Genomic DNA, 21529 nt, shown 5'->3' on the forward strand with positions numbered 1-21529 from the left:
GTACAGTTATTAATAATTCCATATAAATGCTTGTGTTTTAACTTTTTAATTTGATATGTGATATACATACAAAAAATTAGCCAAAGGATGAGGGTCCAATTCAATGAATGATTACAAACTGAACATGAATATATATGCATAGGTGTAGGTATATGTATATGCATAAATTTTTAGTAAGCACACATTTTCTGAAAATCACTGAAAAGGTATTTTCCATTTAGATCCACCAGTCAGCTAAATTATCATTATAAATTATTATTACTAATTGATAGGATAGAGTAACTCTCCTTAGAAGAGTAAAGAGTCTATTTTTAAGCTTTTACTAGTTCTTACCTAATTTTAATTCTTACTTTCTGTCCTCCCTATCCCCGAAAATGAAGTTGATGGAACCAGGGAAGGAAACCTAGGCAATATTTTATCTTAATGCCTTATACAAATCAATGATTGTTAGTTTAGGAATAAGAAATGTGTCATACATAACATTTCAAGTAACATATTTTGATAATGGTTACAGATTTGCTAGTTAGATTTATAATTAAATGTTTTACTAAAAATATTTTTATTTCATCTTTTAATTTTTGCCAGTGTCTGAAGAGCAGGAAAATATTGTACAAAAGGACCCCACAGTATAGTAGAATGCCAGATTCATTACATTTTCTGCTTAGAGAGCCCCCTATAAAGAATTTCCCCCTGCAAATAAAAAACATAATAGAAAATTGAGACAAGCTGGGAAAAGGGTTGGGGAGTAGATTCCCACCCCTGCAGAAGAAAACAATATAAGGTTTCTATATTTAATTTTTGTATACTCTCTTTAAAATTTTAATGTTTGTAGTTACATAGTAAATGTGTATATTAATAGGGTAAATGAGATATTTTGATACAGGCATGCATTGGGTAATAATTACATCATGGAAAATGGGGTATCCATCCCCTCAAGTATTTATCCTTTGTGTTACAATACAATTATACTCTTTTAGCATTTTAAAATGTACAGTTATTTTGACTATAATAAACCTGTGTGCTATCAAATATTAGATACTATTCATTCTTTCTACCTGTATTTTTTTGTACCCATTAACCATCCTTACCTCCCTCTCCTGCATCCCCTCACTATCCTTCTCAGCCTCTGGTAACCGTGCTTAACTCTCTATCTCTATATGTTAAGTTGTTTTGATTTTTAGATCCCTCAAATAAGTGAGAACATGTGAAGTTTGTCTTTCTGTGCCTGGCTTATTTCACTCAAAGACCTCCAGTTACATCCATGTTGTAGCAAGTGACAGGGCCTTGTTATCTTTTATGGCTGAATAGTACTCCATTGTGTATATGTACCACATTTTATTTATCTGTTCATTTGTTTGTGGATACTTTGGTTGCTTCCAGATCTTGGCTGTTGTGAATAGTGCTGCAACAAACATGGAAGTGCACATATCTCTTTGATATTCTGATTTCCCTTCTTTTGGGCATGTACCCAGCAGTGGGTTGCTGTATCATATGATAACTTTAATTTTTTGAGGAACCTCCAAACTGTTTCCTTTGTGGTTGTACTAATTTACCTTCCCACCAACAGTGTACCAGGGTTCCCTTTTTCCACATCCTCACCAGCATTTCTTATTGCCTGTCTTCTGGATATAAGCCATGTTATCAGAGGTGAGATGATATTGTAGTTTTGATTTGCATTTCTCTGATGATCAATGATGTTGAACACCTTTTTTTTAACGCCTGTTTGCCATTTGTATTTTTTTTTTTTTTGAGAAATGTCTATTCATATCTTTTGCCCATTTTTAAATTGGGTTATTAGATTTTTTTCTTATAGAGTTGTTTGAGCTCTGTATATTTTCTGCCTTCTAATCCCTTGTTGATGGGTAGTTTGCAAATATTTTCTCCCGTTCTGTGGGTTTTCTCTTCACTTTATTGGTTGTTTCCTTCACTGCAGAAGCTTTTTAACTTGAAGTGATCCCATTTGTCCATTTTTGCTTTGGTTACCTGTGCCTGTGACATATTATTCAAGAAACCATTGTCTACTCCAATGTCCTGAGTTTCCCCAATGTTTTCTTCCAGTAATTTCATAGTTTTGAGGTCTTAGATTTAAGTCTTTAATCCATTTTGATTTGATATTTGTATATGGGAAGAGGAAGGGGTCTAGTCTCGCTCTTCTGGATGTGGATATTCAGTTTTCCAAGTACCATTTATTGAAGAGAATATCCTTTATCCAGTGTGTGTTCTTGGCAACCTTGTCAAAAATGAGTTCACTGTAGGTATACGGATTTGTTTCTGGATTTTTCTCTATTCTGTTCTACTGGTCTGTGTGTCTGTTTTTGTGCCAGTACTGTGATGTTTTGGTTACTGTAGCTCAATAGTATCATTTGAAATCAGGTAATGTGATTTCTCCAGTTTTGCTCCTTTTGCTTAGGATAGCTTTGGCTGTTCTGGTCTTTTGTGGTTTCATATAAATTTTAGGATTTTTTCTCCATTTATGTGAAAATGCAATAGGTATTTTGAAAGGGGTTTCATTGAGTCTGTAGATTGCTTTGGGTAGTATGGACATTTTAACAATATTGATTTTTCTAATCCATGAACATGGAATATAATTTCATTTTTTTTGTGTCCTCTTCAATTTCTTGCATTGATGTTTTATGGTTTTTGTTGTAGAGATCTTTTACTGCTTTGGTTATGTTAACTCCTAGGTATTTAATTTTATTTGTGGCCCTTTATTTTGGGATTACTTTTTATTTTTTTTCAGATTGTTGACTGTTGGCATATAGAAATGCTACTGATTTTTGTATGTTGATCTTGTATCCTGCAAATTTACTGAGTTTATCACTTCTGATAGTTTTTGGTGGAGTCTTTAATTTTTTCCTAATATAAGAGCATGCCATCTACAGACAAGGATAATTTGACCTCTTCCTTCTGATTTGGATGCCCTTTATTTCTTTATCTTGTCTGATTGCTCTAGTTAGGACTTTCAGTACTGTGTTGAATAGCAGTGGTGAAAGCTGGCCAGTTCTTAAAGGAAAGGCATTCAGTTTTCCCATTTGGTATGACACTAGCTGTGGGTCTATCATATATGGCCACTATTATATTGAGGTCTGTTCCTTTCATACCTAGTTTTTTAAGTGTGTTTACCACGAAGGGATGTTGAATTTTATCTAATGGTTTTTCCAGGATCAGTTGAAATGATAATATGGTTTTTGTCCTTCATTCTGTTGATATGATGTATCATATTGATTAATTTGTGTATGTCAAACCAGCCTTGCATCCCTGGGATAAATACCATGTGGTCAGGGCAAATGATATTTTTAATGTATTATTGAATTCTGTTTGCTAGTGTTTTTTGAGGATTTTTGCATCAACATTCACTAGAGATATTGGCCTGTAGTTTTCTTTTTTTGATGTGTCTTTCTCTTGTTTTGTATCAGGGTAATACTAGCCTCATAAAATGAGTTTGAAAGTACTCCCTCCTCTAATTTTTGAAATAGTTTAAGTAGGATTGATATTAGTTCTCTAAATGTTTGATAAATTCAGCAGTGCAGTCATCAGGTCCTGGACTTTTCTTTACTGGGAAATTTTTTTTTTATTGTGGCTTCAATCTTGTTACTTGTTATTGTTCTGTTTAGGTTTTAGATTTCTTTATGGTTCAATCTTGGTAGGTTGTATGTGTGTGTCTAGCAATTTATTGGTGTCTTCTAGATTTTCCAATTTATTGGCATATAGTTGCTCACAATAGCTACTAACGAGCCTTTGAATTTCTGCAGTGTCAGTTGTAATGCCTCATTTTTAATCTCTAATTGTATTTATTTGGGTCATCTTTCTTCTTTGTTACTCTGCTAATTTTGCTTATCTTTTAAAAAAAAACTTTTTGTTTCATTGATCTTTTCTTCATTTCAAATTCATTTATTTTTGCTCTGATCTTATTTTCTCCTGCTAATTTTGTATTTGGTTTGCTCTTGCTTTTCTGGTTCTTTAAGATACATTGCTGGCTGGATGTGATGGCTGATGCCTGTAATCCCAGCACTTTAGGAGGCCAAGGCAAGTGGATTACTTGAGCCCAGAAGTTTGAAACCAGCCTGGGCAACATAGTCCAAGTTCATCTCTACAAAAAATACAAATTAATCAGATGTGGTGGTGCATGCCTATAGTCCCAACTACTTGGGGGGCTAAGGAGGGAGGATTGTTGAGCCCAGGAAGGTCCAGGCTGTAGTGAGCCATGATTGTGCCACTACACTACAGCCTGGGAAACAGAGTGAATCTCTGGGGGAAAAAAAAGAAAGAAAAGATGCATTGCTAAGTCATTTATTTGAAATTTTTATTTTTTTTGTTATAGGCACTTACAGTGACATATTTCCTTCCTAGAACTGCTTTCAGTCTATCTGTTGTGTTTTCATTATCATTTGTTTCAAGAAATTTCTAAATTTCCTTCCTAATTTCTTCATTGACCCACTGGTCATTTAGGAACATACTGCCCATTTTCTATGTCTTTGTATGGTTTTCAAAGTTGTTCTTATCCTAGTTTTATTCCATGTGGCAGAGAAGATGCTTGATACTGTTTCAGTTTTTAAAATATTTTACAACTTGTTTTGTAACCTAACATATGGCCTGTTCTTGAGAAGGATATATATGCTGAGAAGAATAATGTGTATACTGTAGTCTTTGGATGAAATGTTCTGTAATGTCTGTTGAGTCCATTTGTTCTGTAGTGCAGATTAAGTCTGATGGTTGTTGAGTTTCTTTCTGGGAGAGCTGTTCTGTGCTAAAAGTGGGTGCTGAGGTCTCCAGTTCTTACTGTATTGCAGTCTAGCTCTCTCTTTAGCTCAAATAATATTTGCTTTATGTATCTGGGTGCTCCAGTGTTGTGTCCATATATATTTACAGTGATTATATCCTGTTGTTGGGTTGACCCCTTTAGCATTATATAATGACCTTCTTTGTCTCTTATTACAGTTTTTGTTTTGAAATCTATTTTGTTTAAGTATAGGTTCACCTGCCTTTTTTGTTTGTTTGTTTCCATTGGTGTAGAATATCTTTTTCTACACTTTTATTTTCAGTCTATGTATATCTTTATAGGTGAAGTGCGTTTCTTGTAAGCAACAGATCATGGGGTTGTGTTTTATCCATTCAATCAGTCTGTCTTTAGATTGAAGAGTTTAGTCCACTTACATTCAATGTTATTACTGATAAGGGACTTAATCCAGCCATCTTCTTATTTGTTTTCTGGTTGTCCTGTAGTATCTCTTCCTGTCTTCTTTTTATTGAAAGTGATTTCTTCTTGTGGTATAATTTAATTTCCTGATTTTTATTTTTTGTGTGGTCATTGTATGTTTTTTGACTTGAGATTACTGTGAGACTTGCAAATACTCTTATAACCCATTGCTCTAAGCTGATGACAAGTTGACACTGATTACATAAACAAACATGCAAAAAGAAGACTAATAAAAACTCTACACTTTACTTTTATCTCCCTAGTTTTTAACCTGTTGTTCCTGTTTCTTATTGTACTGTCCGTGTCTTAAAAAGTTGTTTTAGTTATTATTTTTAATTGGTTCATCATTTAGTGTTTCTACTTGAGAGTAGTTGATACACAATTATGGTGTTATAATATTATGTATTTTTCTATGTGTTTACTATTACCAGTGAGTTTTGTACCTTCAGATGATTTCTTCTTACTCATTAACATCCTTTTCTGTTAGATTAAAGAATTACCTTTAGCATTTCTTGTAGGACAGGTCCAGTGTTGATGGAATCCCTGAGCTTTTGTTTTTCTGGAGAATTCTGTTATTCTCTTTCATGTTTAAAGGCTATTTTTGCTGGATAATACTATTCTAACATAAATGACTTTTTTTTCCTTCAGCACTTTAAAAACATCATGCCACTGTCTCCTGGTCTGTAAGGTTTCCACTGAGAAGTCTGCTGCTTGATGTATTGGAGCTTCTTTGTGTGTTGTTTCTTATCTCTTGCTGTTTTTAGGATCATTTCTTTATTCTTGACCTTTGGGTGTTGGGTTATTAAATACCTTTAGGTTATCTTTTTTGGGTTAAATCTGCTTGGTGTTCTGTAATCTTCTTGTATTTGAATATTGATACCTTTCTCTTGGTTTGGGAAGTTCTCTGATATTTTCCCTTCAAATAAAGTTTCTACCTCTGTCTCTTTCTGCCTCTTCTTTAAGGTCAAACATGCTTACATTTGCCCTTTTGAGCCTGTTTTCTAGATTTTGGAGGCATGCTTCATTCTTTTTCCCCTCTGACTATATTTTCAAATAGCATGTCTTCAAGACGACTAATTCTTCTGCTTGGTCAGTTCTGCTGTTAAGAGACTCTGATGCTGTCTTCAGTATGTCAGTTGTATTTTTAACTCCAGAATTTCTGCTTGATTCTTCATAATTCTTTCAATCTCTTTGTTAAATTTATCTGTTAGAAATTTGAATTTCTTCTCTGTTATTTGAGTTTCTCTGCATTTTCTCAAAGCAGCTATTTTGGATTCACTGTCTGAAAGGTCACATGTCTCTGTTTTACCAGGATTGGTCACTGGTGTTTTATTTAGTTCATTTGGCAAAGTCATGTTTTCCTGGATAATCATGATGCTTGTAGATGTTTCTCAGTGTCTAGGCATTGAGGAGTTAAGTATTGTAGTCTTTACATTCTCAGCTTACTTGTGCCCATCTTTCTTGAGATATCTTTCCATTTATTTGAAGGGACTTAGGCCCCCTGCCCAATATCACTAGGGTTCTTGGAGACTCATAGAGGCCTTGGTGGTCTTGGAAAAGATCCAGAAGAATTATCTGGGTTACCAGGCAGAGACTCTTGTTCCCTTCCTTTTCTTTCTCCCAAACAAGTGAAATCTCTTTCTCTTTGAGCTGAGCTGCCTGAAACTGGGGGTATGGCAATGCAAGCAGTCCCTGGACAGCACCGCTGGAATTGTGCTGGGTCACATGTGAAACCAAAACACTACCTGGCCACCACCTATGTTCACTCAAGGCCCTTGAGCTCTACAATCAGCAGGTGATGAGGCCAGCAAGGTTTGTGTCCTTCCCCCAGGCCCTGGGTGGGTCCAGAGATGCTGTCTAGGAGTCAGAGATTGAAGTTAAAAATCTTAGAAATGTATCTGGTGTTCTAGTGTTTTGTGGCTAAGCTGACACACACACTACAACATAAAGTCTTTCCTGCTCTTCCCTTTCCTTTCCATAGGCAGAAGAGCCTCTCCTTGTCATCATGACCACCACCAGTCCACAGCAGGGTTTTGCCAGGCCACTGCTAGTGTTCACTTAAAGCCCAAGGGCTTTTCAGTCAGGTTGTGGTGAATGCTGCCAGGCCTGGGGCTCACCCTTCAGGGCAGTGGGCTCCCCTCTGGCCCTGGGCAAGTCTGGAAATACTGTCTAAGAAACAAATCCTGGAAACAGGCCACAGGACCATGAGAGCCCACTTGGTGCTCTGCCGTGCTGTGACTGTGCTGATACATAAGGTGAAATGACAGAGGCCCCTTTACTTTTCCATCTACTTTCATAAGCAGAAAGAGTAGTCACTGCAACTACTCTTACTGCATGTGTCAGGTCACCCCTGAAGTCAGTAGGTCTCAGAGCCTAAGGCCTATGGAATACTGTTAATACCTTGGCATTGCTGCTATTTTTGGCCCTAGGTCTCTTTGGTCTGCAGGTGATGAATGCTGTCAGAACTGGGTCTTTACCTTCAAGGCAGCAGGTTCCCTCTTGGCCCAGGGTGTGTTTAGATATGTCATTCAGGAGCTAGGACTTGTAATGGTGGCCTCATGACTCTACCTGGCACTCTATTAGCTGCTTTCCATGGCTGAGGTGGTATCTAAGATGCAAGACAACATCCTCTTTATTCTTTGCTCTCCTCTCCTTAAACAGAAGGAAGAAGATACTTTTGTTTCTGCAAACTGCACTGCCTTGTGTTGGGGAAGGCATGGTGTAAGCAATCCTTTAGTGCCCCAGTTGATGTCTCCCTAGGTTCCAACCTAGTCCTCTGGCTCTAAGCTGAGCCCAGCACTAGGAGTTGACTAGAAATTGGAGTCCCTGTATCCTTGACTGCCCTTCAAGTTTACCTAGGACCCCAGAGCACTTGGCCCTGTGGTGGTGAGACTTGCTGAGAAACTTGAGTTCTGACTCATAGGATGGGCAATTTTTCCTTTGCCTATACCTGGTCCAACTGCTTCCTCCATGCATAGGTACTGTGTTAGCCCCACATGACTTTATTCTCCACTCTGACAGGACAACCCTGAGTTCACTGTACAGTCCCCCAGTCACTGTGCTCTTTCTCCCCCATGTGCACAGACTCTTTAGGCTGCACAAGAACTGCAGAAGGGAGTCAGAGAGGGGTGGTGTCAGCAATTTAAGACTATCTGTCCAACCTTCTTCAATGTCTCTTTCGATGATATAAAGTTAAATCCAGGTACTGTGATTGCTCACCTGATTTTCAGTTCTCATGATGGTGTGTTTGTGTTCAGGTAGTTGTTAAAATCTGGTGTTCCTACAGAGGGTATGAATAGTATAGTCTTCTATTTCACCATCTTGCCTCACTTTCTGTTGGGGTCTGGCACATCTGCCGGGGGGCTACCGACCTGCGGGAGTCCCCGAGACCACCAACGTAGATGTCTCGTTCAACCTGAGGGAGAGAGTGCGCAGAAGTGAAAGAAAATAGTGAAGCGGAGTCTGGAGGTCTATGTATCTTATGGTCAAAACGCAGCAAATTTATTCTTGTGGGTTATAGCTTTTATACCTTTTTTTCTTGTTACATTTACTGTATCTCAGCAGAAAAAGGGGTAAACAGAAAGGAAATAGAAACTCCATAAAAATAGTTATCAGGGGCTTGTGATAACCACTCACAAAGCAGTTTAAGGGGGTTTGTGATAATAGTTTACAAAGCAGTTTGTTTTTCAAAGATACACAGTGCAAACAAACAATGGCGCCTTTAAGGTTGCTTGTTAATCCTGTTTTCCATCAGGAGTTGGATCAAAGGCTTAGCTCCAGGGAAAATATGGGCAGGGGTCTCTTGCCCCTCTTAGGCATCTCAATTGCAGCAAGTTTATTGCTTACACAGAGACTGATGGGGACATGAAAGCAGACAGCACAATGTCCTCATAAACCGCAGACCTTTGCTTTGTATTCTGTTTTTGCCTCAGTGACTCAGCCCGCGACATTTGTCTCAGCTCGACAGCCCTCGAGAGGGGTGAGTGCAGATAGGTCCAGCAGCCAAGATGGGGCGAGTCACGTTAACTGTCTTAAGCCCTTGGCGTGAACACTGCACAACTTTCATTTCTTGATGTGTCTTTGCCAAAATCTTTTACTACTGATACTTCATTTTTAGCATCTTCCTGGTCTTCTCAATATTGAAGTTTTTCTACCCATTAAGTGAATTTATATTTTTCATTTCTTGTGCCTCCTAATTTCCACTGTGTGTTGTGTAGAATCTAAAGAGATGGGGAAGCCAGAGTTAGAAATATTATGTAAAGGCCTTGATATTCTTATATTTTCCCCTTAGGATGGGATTTTTTAACCCAGAACAAATGAAAGGTACAACTAGTATTATAGACTTTTTCATACTATAGCATGTAGAAATCTGTGCCTTTACATTATGGTAACCTTGGACAATTCTGAAATGATGAATGTTCAGAGAGGCACTTGAATATATCTTAGTGGCTTTTTTTTTTCTATATGATATATGACCTATCTTGACTCATTTAAGAGAGATCAGCAAGAAGTAGATCTAGGCCTATTTCAACAAAAGTGAAATCATGTGACGACAAAGATGATTGCAGTTTAAGGGTAAGTAACTTAAATTCTCAAGCACCGTTGTTTTTTTAAATGATGTACATGGATCTTTTACTTTGTAAGATCTTTTTATGCAACATTGAAAATCCATCATTTGAAGAATAATGTATTATAGGGCATTATACTTTGTACTTTATCTCATGTAATTTTCAAATATTATTTTGAAATGTATATTCTTATCTTCATTTCAAAAACTTTAGAGAGGAAACAGGAAAAGTATAGAACCTATGTCATTAAAACTATGAAATTATATTGTGGCATAGGCAGTCATGATCACCAAACATTCCAAGTCTCTTACAGTTGTCAGTGGGCTATGAATAGGAATTTAGGTAATCTCTTCCAAACCAAAATAGATAAGAATTGGTGTGTGAACATCCAGCTTGAAGATCAGTAGAGTTCCAATTGGTAAATTCTCTTAGCCTGGTCTCTGGGTGACCATGTGTGGAACATGTTGAAAAAACGGCCCTTCTCCCTCTCTACTGCTACACTGAATCAGTGAAGCCCCTGGAAATTTCAGGTTACTATATTGCTTGTCTTTGCTAATGTTGAAAACGGTATTGGGATTGGAATGCTGCATAACAAAAACTCAGAAGTGTGGCATTACCTTAGCATTTAAGGAAGACCCAGCAAGGAAACTAATATTTGAGGCTGAAAAGATAGAGGATTAATGTTACATAGTGGCAGTGAATTTAGTAAAACTATTGTCTGTGGTAATTGAGGAGGCACAACAGTCTAATGAACTTGTTCTCTGGGAAAAGAGGATGGAACACAGAATAATAGCAGTATGTACTGTTAAAGAGACAAATTTGGGAAAGAATTGGCTGATTTGCAAACAAAAATAAAAGGGAATACCTGATTATATAATTCAGAGGCACAAAGATTTACAACCATGATTTCTTTGAAGAGCTCTATGGTTTTAACACTTACATTCAGGTTCTTTGATTCATTTTGAGTTAATTTTTGTTTGTGGTAATAAGAGTCAACCTCCATTCTCATGCACATGGATAGCCATTTGTTAGCATTATTTATTGAGAAGACTATTCTTTCCCCATTGAATGTTCTTAGCCCTCTTGTCAAAAATCAGTTGACCGTAGACATAAGGTTTTTATTTTTGGACTTTGATATGTGTTCCATTGATCTATATAGCTGTCATGATGGTAGCACACTCTTGATTACCCTTGTTGTAATTGTGGATTTGTGAAATAAGCTGGTTTTAGACCTCGAGAATTACAGTGTACAATTGAGAAAATGTTTCAGGGACAGAAACCTATCAAAATTCAGCCTTGAGACAAATATCAGACTAAACATGTGGACTTCATAAATATTGATAACAATTTTCAGTGGATTAAGACTCCTCAGGGAAAGGATCAGATTAAATGGCACATAGTGAAACTTTTCATTTGGATAAAATGGCCCAAGGCAAAGACCTAACTAAAGTTATAGTCTCTCCTTAGAAGCTTGACAGTGTAAAAGTAACCCATTTTTAAATCGAGAAAGAGAGGTCAGGTGATGAAATAAATAAAGAATTAGTTATGGAAAGAATTGTAGGTGACATAATGGCATGTAGAACTGACAAATTAGGGAAGAAACTCATTAGTTTGGGGGAAGTTTTATTGGCAAAGAAACTTTAAAGGACTAAAATTATTTGTAGCTTTAAAAATATTAAAACAACTATGAGTTCCCCACCACCCAGTATTCTGAGATTAAGAAACAGACTGTAAGAGCTGCGCAGCCCTATGGGGTTTAGAAACAAAAGAAAAGTTTATTACTGATATGGCAGTATATTTGGGTCATGTGAAATATTGGGACATTATTCATTTATCAAAAATTATTATTACATGTCATCCAGTAAATATCTTCCTAGATATTTACCCAAGAGAAATATAGACATATGTTCACAAAAAAACCTGCATCCAAATTTTTAGAGCAGTTTTAATAATTACCAAAACTTGGAAATAATTCAAATATTTATCAAATGGTAGCTGGATAAACAAATTATGGTATATCCATGCAATAGAATACTACTTGGCAATAAAAAGCAATGAACTAGTAATAGAATAATAACATAGTTGCTAAGTGAAAGAAGCCAGGCTAAAAAACCTACATAATCTATGTTTCCACATATTTGATGCTCTGGAAATGGCAGAACTTTAGGGCCAGACATCAAAGTGGTTGTCTGGAGCTTGTGTCGGGATTAGGGGACTAATAACGAGCATAAGGGAACTTTTTGAGATGATGGAAATACTCTGTTTTGGTGGTTGTGGTGGTTATGTGACCATATGCATTTGCTAAGACATAATGAATTGAACGGTATACTTAAAAAGAGTATATTGTATGAGATATCAATTATATATGAAACCCAAAGGAAAAAATTTTTGAACACTGTTAGTGCCAGGTCTAGTTACTGATATTACATTGGTGAGTAAACAGACCTGATCTTTCAAGAAGTTAATGTGTGTTGCTTTTGAGTATTTTTAATGTATATCAATTAAATATTTTTATATTTTGATATACATATGTATATGTACATATAACATGAAACCACTTATCCTTATTATATGTAGTACTCTCATATTCTATGAAAAAAGATACTTAAATTATCAGAATTCCAAAATTTGGATTATACATAAGATTAGACATGACGTTTATCCAGTAAACTAAAGAATTGAAATGATGCTGACAATAGATGATGTTCTTGTGATGAAGATGCTCTGTTTACCTAGATTAGATAGTTTTTTGTTTAATTGTTACTATTTGAACAGATGGCTTTTACCATGTAAAACGTGGCATTTGGTGATCAGTTGGGAATTGCTGAATATGGGAGATAATTTTATAAAGAAACCATTCACTTCAGATTGGAACAATGATAGTCTACCTAAATAATTATAGTTAGAAAGAATATATTATAATAGGTCTTCAGCACTCAGGATGACTCTGTCAAAAAATGTCATGGGGAAACCAGGGTTTAGCCTTCTAATAACACAATATACATATCTTCCAGTCAACCTTCAGCATGGTTTACCATATAGTCATTTCCGTCACATTACAAACAAACATTGCATGGAGTTAAACAAAAGTAAGAAGACCCCACATGCCACCAGTGGGTACCCGAGTTTGGTGGTGACAAAGGAATGAGAAAATGACAAGTTAAGAATGCATGAAGTGGGACGAGGGGGGCCAGTGCATAAAGGAGGGTACAAAGGCCCTGAGCTCTGATCTTCCACAGTATTTATTGGTTACAATCACTTTGATCTATAGGGCAGGTAGTGGAGTGATGGTGGGAAGAGGGTGATGTGATGGTGGGGTGAATGAGTGAGCAGGAACTGGTGTGTCATTCTGAAGATTTATAACAGTGGCAGTTTGGGAGTTTCACAAAACAAGAACATGTGGTTATCTATACCCTGTTATCTATGGGCAGCTGGTGGAATGTGGCCTCACAGGGAGCCTACAAGTCTGTTTACGTTTTAGTGCTATGAAGGGGTTTTACATTCTTGAGCACGACCTTTATGGTAACAGAGCCTAGCTCACCCTGCATGGGAACATGAGGCATGGAGAAGTTTTCCTTCTCAGAGGCCTCCTGTGGTTTGCTGCAGTTTGTTCTTCCCAATTTATATGTTACTCATAACCAATTTCTGTAGGCACTCTGTAAGTTCTTTCTCCTTTGCTGCTTCCCCCAACACATGTTACTCACAACTCTACATTTCTCAAGTCAGTTCCATGTAAATGAGCATTTCAGCAGGTTGCGGTGGCTTTCACTGGTAATCCCAGAACTTTGGGAGGCAGAGGCAGGTGGATCACCTGAGGTCAGGAGTTTGAGATCAGTCTGGCTAACATGATGAAACCCCATGTCTACTAAAAATACAAAAATTCGCTGGGAGTGGTGGTGGGCACTTGTAACCCCAGCTACTCAAGAAGCTGAGGCAGGAGAATCACTTGAACCTTGAAGGTGGGAAAAACGAGACTCCATCTCAAAAAACAGAAAAAAGAGCATTTCATGAAATGTACATAAAAATCAAACTCTGAAGAGAATGAAAGAATAACCATAATTGGCTTTGGATTATATTTTATATTAATACTTTGCTGGAAATACACCTGTTGAAATGCAAATATTATGTCCATACCATAGCTCAGTGTCTGAAATGAAGGGATTTTTATAACCATTGTAAAGTTAGAAACGCAGAGATAAAAGAAAAATTATTCTATTACTTCTTTGTCCATTTCCACATTTTATATTATTTTGCAGAAATAAATCTAACCGGTAGGGTTCTGGACGGGGGTCTGGGGAGTGCAGCAGCAATGGCGAGCCACCTTGTGCTCTACAACGGTGCCAAGATGCCTATCCTCGGGCTGGGCACCTGGAAGTCCCCTCCAGGCCAAGTGACTGAGGCTGAAGGTGGCCATCGACGTTGGGTACCGCCACATCGACTGTGCCCACGTGTACCACAATGAGAATGAGGTGGGGGTAGCCATTCAGGAGAAGCTCAAGGAGCAGGGGGTGAAGCATGAGGAGCTGTTTATCGTCAGCAAGCTGTGGTGCACGTACCATGAGAAGGGCCTGGTGAAAGGAGCCTGCCTGAAGATGCTCAGTGACATGAAGCTGGACTACCTGGACCTCTACCTTATTCACTGGGGAGGAATTTTTCCCATTGGATGAGTCAGGCAACATGATTCCCAATGACACCAACATTCTGAACATGTGGGCAACATTCTTTTCTCTCTAGGACATGGAAGAGCTGGTGGATGAAGGGCTGGTGATAGCTATTGGCATCTCCAACTTCAACCATCTCCAGGTGGAGAGGATCTTAAACAAACCTGCAGTTAACCAGATTGAGTGCCACTCGTACCTAACTCAGGAGAAGTTAATCCGGTACTGCCAGTCCAAAGGCATCATGGTGACCGCCTACAGCCCCCTAGGCTCTCCCGACTGACCCTAGGCCAAGCCCGAGGACCCTTCCCTCCTGGAGGATTTCAGGATCAAGGCGATCTCAGAAAAGCACAATAAAACCACAGCCAAGGTGCTGATCCGGTTCCCCATGCAGAGGAACTTGGTGGTGATCCCCAAGTCTGTGACACCAGAACGCATTGCTGAGAACTTTAAGGTTTTTGACTTTGAACTGAGCAGTCAGGATATGACCACGTTACTTGGCTACAACAGGAACTGGAGAGTCTGTGCCTTGGTGAGCTGTATCTCCCACAAGGATTACCCTTTTTATGAAGAGTTTTGAAGCTGTGGATGCCTCCGCATCCCTAAGTGACCTATACCTGTGTTTCCTGCCTCATTTTTTTCCTTGCAAACGTAGTATAGCCTGTGTCACTCAGCAGTGGGACAGCAACTTATAGAGTGGCCAGTGAGAGCGTGTCTAGCTTGATGTTGGATCTGATGAGGACTGCCAGTAGAGTAGAAGTTTCTTCCAGTTTGCTTTGCCCTTCTCTTTGCCCCACTGGGGAAAGTACGACCTGAATACCCTTTTCTGACCAAAGAGAAGCAAAATCTGCCAGATCAAAATGGTACCACTAACAGCTGAGTTTTGACTGCTTGGAACTGTAATCCTTTCAGCAAGACTTCTCTTTGCCTCAAATAAAAAGTGGTTTTGTGAAGAAAAAAAAAAAAAAAAAGAAATCTAACCTTGGGAAGAGATTTGTTTACCCTTGCATAGATGAAGCATTGCTGAAACATACTGTCATTCACTCCAAGTTTCAAAACCTTTTTGTAGTGCTTCAGTTTCTTGTCACGAAGAAGGTTCAATAAGCTTCTTCTGAAAGGTCACAGATGCTGTCGTTTAGTATAGAAGTCTTATTTTTAAAGAATGGCTAAAACTAACCTATTTTATTCTTAGAGGGTACTTATCACACAGGTTTAAAGTTCTATCAGCTCTTTTTTGTTTCTTTATCTGAATAAATAGTGTCACTTAGATTTGGAACAGTTAAGTATTCCCTCTACGGTCTTTTCAGTCTCTCTAAAGTTGTTAAACTCTAGTTATATTGGAGACACATCAAAGAATAATAACATGAGCTAATCTCCAACTTTTTTTAAGTTTTCAGGGGAGCATATTTATTTACGCTTTTAGGCAGTTATTGATTTGTTAAGTCTTCAAAAATAGGTAATTCCTGAGTTCCTGATTTGTTCTTGGCACTGTTTATAGAGCTAGGGATTTTGTGTTGAAAAGCAGGTGTTGTTTTTTTGTGAAACATAGAGTGTAGTCCAGGAAGCAAACATTAATTATTTAATATGAACAAGAAATGCAAAATTGTAGCTGCGACTATGGCTGTAATGTAGAGGGATATCTCCGTATAAGGACTTGTGGTAAGAGGTTTTTTTTTGTTTTGTTTTGTTTTTTTAATTTTTTATTGGATTTTAGGTTTTGGGGAACATGAGCAGAGCATGCAAGACAGTTGCGTAGGTACACACATGGCAGTGTGCTTTGCTTTCCTTTTCCCCTTCACCCACGTTTGGCATTTCTCCCCAGGCTATCCCTCCCCACCTCCCCCTCCCACTGGCCCTCCCCTTTCCCCCCCCAGTAGACCCCAGTGTTTAGTACTCCCCTTTCTGTGTCCATGTGTTCTCATTTTTCATCACCCGCCTATGAGTGAGAATATGCGGTGTTTCAATTTCTGTTCTTGTGTCAGTTTGCTGAGGATGATGAGTAAGAGGTTTTAACATAGCCAAGGAGGTCAGGTAAAACATCTTTGAGGAAGTGACTCTTGAGCTAACATTTATGGGATATTAGATAACTAACTGAAGAAACAAAATAACTTTCCAGCTTCTCAAAGTGTCCTGTGATGGGTGGGAGTGCAGAGAAATTGAAGGAAGGCTTGTGAGAGGAAAAGAAAGCCAAAACATGTCACCAGGGTCAAGCAACATGGTCAGATTTGCCTTTTGAAAACTTTCTCTTTGTTTGTTATAGAGAACCAATTAGGTGTGGTTGGGGTAGTGGTGAAATGGAGCCAGCTTGGGAGAGCCAATTTGTTAGCATTTCTCCCCAGCTCTAGGTTCAGTTGAAGTGGGAAATTAGAGACTTGGAGAGACGGATGGGGTAGTAGGAGGAATGTATTTAACATGATTATGGGCTCAGTGGAATCACTTCCTAAGACTGAGCAAGGTACAAAGCAACTGAGAGCTTTTTAAGCACCTTTGTAATACAGGATGATGAAGCAGGAAGCAAATTTACAAAACCAAGAACAAAGTACAGTTGATTAACCTGTGACATGTTTTGTGATGTATATTACATTGAAAAAGAAAAATTTTGAGAAATTGTACATTCTTTGTTATCTGCCCTGTGAGCTTGCAGCTGGTTAGCCAGAAAAACAGGGACTTTTAGATGCCTGAGAACTTTGCTAAGAATGCAGGGAGGATAGATAAGGTCAAATGATTCACAGTGAGTTAGTTAATTTTAAGCAGAGCAGGAGGTTAGGTTTTCTATTGAACCCAACCCAGTAAATTTTGCTTTATTGTACAGCAATTGCAAATTATTTATTTTTAATTATCATTTTCCCTCTTTACCTTTGCCTCCCAAAGTGCTGGGGTTATAGGCATGAGCCACCACCCCTGGCCGTAAATTTTTTTCATATGAGATCCAAGAACCCACTCTCCATTTCTAGATTGGGACCATTTCTGGAAGCTTCTTTCCAGTAAATCACAAAGGAATGATACTAAGGAAACCCCAACCCAAAGGAAATAGACTGAATCACCAATTGGATAACTTTTTGTAAATGGTCGCATACCCAGGTAAAGAATGGGATTGGATTGTTAGCCCAATTTAGGGGAGTTAGAGTGTCTCCTAAGATAGATAAAAGGTCCCTTCCTAGAAAAGGCAAGAACACTTGCAAAAGTTGTGTTTGAGGTAAAACTTAGAAAGGTTAGAGTCTTTTTTTTTTTTTCTTTTTTAGGAAAGGAGGAAGGCAGGAAGGGAGGAAAGGAGGAAGGGAGGGAGGAAGGGAGGGAGGGAGGGAGAGAAGGGAAGGAAGGAAATCGAGCAATGAGAGAGACATTGCTGACTTGGATCTAGAGGTCTACAAGTTGATTTCTTTTTTTTCTTTTTTTGAGAGAAGGATCGAAAAAAAAGGAGTGAAGTAGAGGAAGAAAGAGGAAGAAAAAGAGGGAGAGAGAAGGGAAATGTTGCTTTATTCTTAAAAAAATGGGAATTAATAATGGCCAATCAATGTTTCATTTAAACCTATGAGTAGGTGTGATGTGGTATTAACAAGAATGTATATTTTGTATATTTAAAGTGGAGAGCTCTATAAATATTTATTAAGTTTACTTGTTCCGGATCTGAGTTCGAGTCCTTGATATCCTTATTAATTTTCTGTCTCGTTGAGTCTAAGTCTCTTTATAGGTCTTATGTATCTGGGTGTTAGGATCATTAGCTCTTCTTGTTGCATTGATTCTTTTACCACTATATCTTTTTTGCTTTAAAATCTATTTTATCAGATACGAGAATTGCAACTCCTGCTTTTTATTTATTTATTTATTTTTGCTCTCCATTTGGTTGGTAAATCTTTCTCCATCCCTTTGTTTTGAGTCTTTGTGTATCCTTGCAAGTGAAATGGGTCTGGATGTAACATGCCATTGGGTTTTGGCTGTATCTTTTGATTGGGGGATTTAGTCAATTTAAATTTAGGATTACTGCCATTTGATGTTAACTGGCTGTTTTATCCATTCGTTGATGTAAATTCTTCTTTATGTTGATGCTCTTTACTTTTTGGTATATTTTTAGAAAGGCTAATACTGGTTGTTTCTTTCTATGTATAATGCTTCTTTGAGAAGCTCTTGTAAAGCAGGCCTGGTGGTAATAAAATCTCTGAGTACTTGCTTGTTCATAAAAGATTTTATTTTTCCTTCAGTTGTGAAGCTTAGTTTGGCTGGATATGAAATTCTGGGCTGAAAGTTCTGTTCTTTAAGGATGTTGAATATTGGCCCCCACTCTCTTCTGGCTTGTAGAGTTTCTGCTGAGAGATCTGCTGTAAGTCTGATAGGCTTCCCTTTGTGGGTAACCTGACCTTTCTCTCTGGCTGCCCTTAGTAATTTCTCCTTCATTTCAACCCTGGTGAATCTAACGATTATGTGCCTTGCGGGTTGCTCTTCTTGAGGAATATCTTTGTGGTATTCTCTGTATTACCTGGGGTTAAATATTGTCCTGCTTTGCTAGTTCAGGAAAATTTTCCTGAATAATATCCTGAAGAATATTTTCCAGCTTGGATTCATTCTCTCTGTCGCATTCAGGTACACCTATGAAATGTAAATTTAGTCTTTTCACATAGTCCCACATTTCTTGGAGACTTTGCTCATTCCTTTTTATCCTTTTTTCTCTAATCTTGTCTTCTTGTTTTCTTTCATTAAGTTGGACTTCTACCTCTGATATCCTCTCTTCTGCTTGAACAATTTGAATGTTTAAACCTGTGCATGCTTCTCATAGTTCCTGCAATGTATTCTTCAGTTCCATTAATTCCCTTATATTCCTCTCTAAGTTGTCTATTCTCATTAGGATTTCATCAAACCTTTTTTCAAAGTTCTTAGTTTCTTTACATTGGGTTGCAACATGTTCTTTTAACTCACAGAAGTTTCTTATTATCCAACTTCTGAAGCCTGATTCTGTTAAAGGGATGCACTCGTTCTCAATCAAGTCTTGTTCCCTTGTTGATGAGGGACTGTGATCCTCTTTAGAGGGAGAGGCATTCTGATTTTGAGTATTCTTAGCCTTTTTACACTGGTTTCTTCCCATCATTGTAAATTTATCCACCTGTTGTCTTTGTAATTACCAGCTTTCAAATTAGGTCTCTGAGTGGATGTCCAAGTTGTTAATTCCCAGGGCCGAAATATGAGCAACCCACTGTGCCGCCAAAACCGCGGTGTTAAGACTGATGGTGCTTTTCTGCCCGGGAATCTCCAGTCTGGCTTTTTTTTGAGTTCGTAATAGGCGACTCTGCCTTCCCGGAGCTCCAAACCTTGGTCAGAAGGGGAACCAGTTCCGTTTACTCTGCACTGCGAGTTGCCACGCTGAGGTGCCAGCAAAACCACTGTGCTGGCCACAAGAGTCACACTGGCGACCCGTGTGGCTCCTCCAAACCTCGGTCAGAAGGGGAACTAGTCCCGTTTACTATGCACTGAGAGCTGCTGCGCCGAGATGCTGACAAAACCACTGCGCCAGCCACAAGAGTCACGCTGGTGACCCGTGGAGCTCCTCCACTGGGAATCTTCTGCTCCATGAGCGACCAACATTTGTCTGAAAGTGTGGCGTCCTCTCGTTGTCTAAGCTTTCGCTGGGAGCTGCAATCCCGAGATGTTAGCGATCGGCCATCTTGGATTGTTTCAAGGTTAAAGTCTTTCCTAAGATTTAGGGTGTTAGAGGCCACTCTCAATAAAGTGTCAGCTAAGATTAGATTTGGCATTATGGAATGTTAAACGCTGTTGTCTTTGTATTTGTTTGTTTTGAGACAGTCTCACTCTTGTCACTCAGGCTGGAGTGTAATGGTTTGATCTTGGCTCACAGCAGCCTCTGCTTCCCAGGTTCAAGTGATTCTCCTGTCTCAGCCTCCCAAGTAAGATGCATATCACCAGGCCCAGCTAATTTTTGTATTTTTAGTAGAGACAGTTTTACTGTGTTGGCCAGGCTAGTCTCAAACTCCTAACTTCAGCTGACTCACCCGCCTTGGCCTTGCAAAGTGCTGGGATGTCAGGTATGAGCCACCATGCCCGGCCCTGTCTTTGGATTAATCTGCTGTGCACTTTTTGCTGATGTCTGTGGCTGATAGAATTATGCCAGTACAGGATCATGGAACATGGGGAGCTTTTTCCTCCCTAAAGTGGGGAAACTTGAGAGCTGATGGGACTTCCAAAAAAGATTATTTCACAACCAAAGAGCAGCCACCTAAATTTTTGATTCAATGCCATGTGTGGGTATTTCTCTGGCTTTCCTGAGTTACTCACCTATCCCATCCTGTCATAGGCAATGCCTCTCTTTCTCTCTCTCTCTCTCTCTCTCTTCTTCCTCCTGCCATGAGAAGACATGCCTTATTTCTCCTTCACCTTTCACCATGATTGTAAGTTTCCTAAGACCCCCCCAAGTCATGCTTTCTCTTAAGCCTTAGGAACTGTGAATCAGTCAAACCTCTTTTCTTTATAAATCACCTAGTCTCATGTAGTTCTATATAGCAGTGGGAAAACAGAATAATATCCCACCCATCCATCCATCCATCCATCCACCTATTCATCCATTAATTTCTGAATACTGGCTGGGGAGATTGCTCATGCCTATGAGCATCCTAGCACTTTGGGAGGCTGAAGCGGACAGATAACCTGAGGTCAGGAGTTCAAGACCAGCCAGGCCAATGTGGTGAAACCCCGTCTTTACTAAAAATACCATTTTTTCTTTTTTGAGATAGAGTCTTGCTCTGTCACCCAGGCTGGAGTGCAGTGGCGCAATCTCAGCTCACTGTAATCTTTGCCTTCTGGGGTTCAAGCAGTTCTCTGCCTCACCCTCCCAAGTAGCTGGGATTACATACAAAAATTAGCCAGGTGAGGTGACACATGCCTGTAGTCCCAGCTACTCAGGAGGCTGAGGCAAGAGAATTGCTTGAACCCAGGAGGCAGAGGTTCCAGTGAGCTGAGATGGCACCATTGTACTCCAGCCTGGGCAACAGAGTTAGACCCTGTCAAAAAAAAAATCCAAATACTGACTGAGAGCCTGTGGTCCCAAATGGGGCTTAAACTTCTATCAAGTTTTCACTGCTTCTTGAGTCAGTTTTGCAAAG

General features: G+C 38.8%; 1 pseudogene across 1 annotated transcript in view; it reads left to right on the forward strand.

Moving 5' to 3' along the window:
* The window catches only part of LOC128929136 (aldo-keto reductase family 1 member B1 pseudogene), an 82612-nt pseudogene continuing 61083 nt past the window's right edge, over positions 1-21529 (forward strand). The window contains exon 1 of the transcript XR_013523224.1: positions 1-21529. This exon is cut by the window's right edge and continues 8993 nt beyond it. The product of XR_013523224.1 is annotated as an aldo-keto reductase family 1 member B1 pseudogene (transcript).

The sequence above is a fragment of the Callithrix jacchus genome, chromosome 10, assembly GCF_049354715.1.
Source record: "Callithrix jacchus isolate 240 chromosome 10, calJac240_pri, whole genome shotgun sequence".
NCBI lineage: Eukaryota > Metazoa > Chordata > Mammalia > Primates > Cebidae > Callithrix > Callithrix jacchus.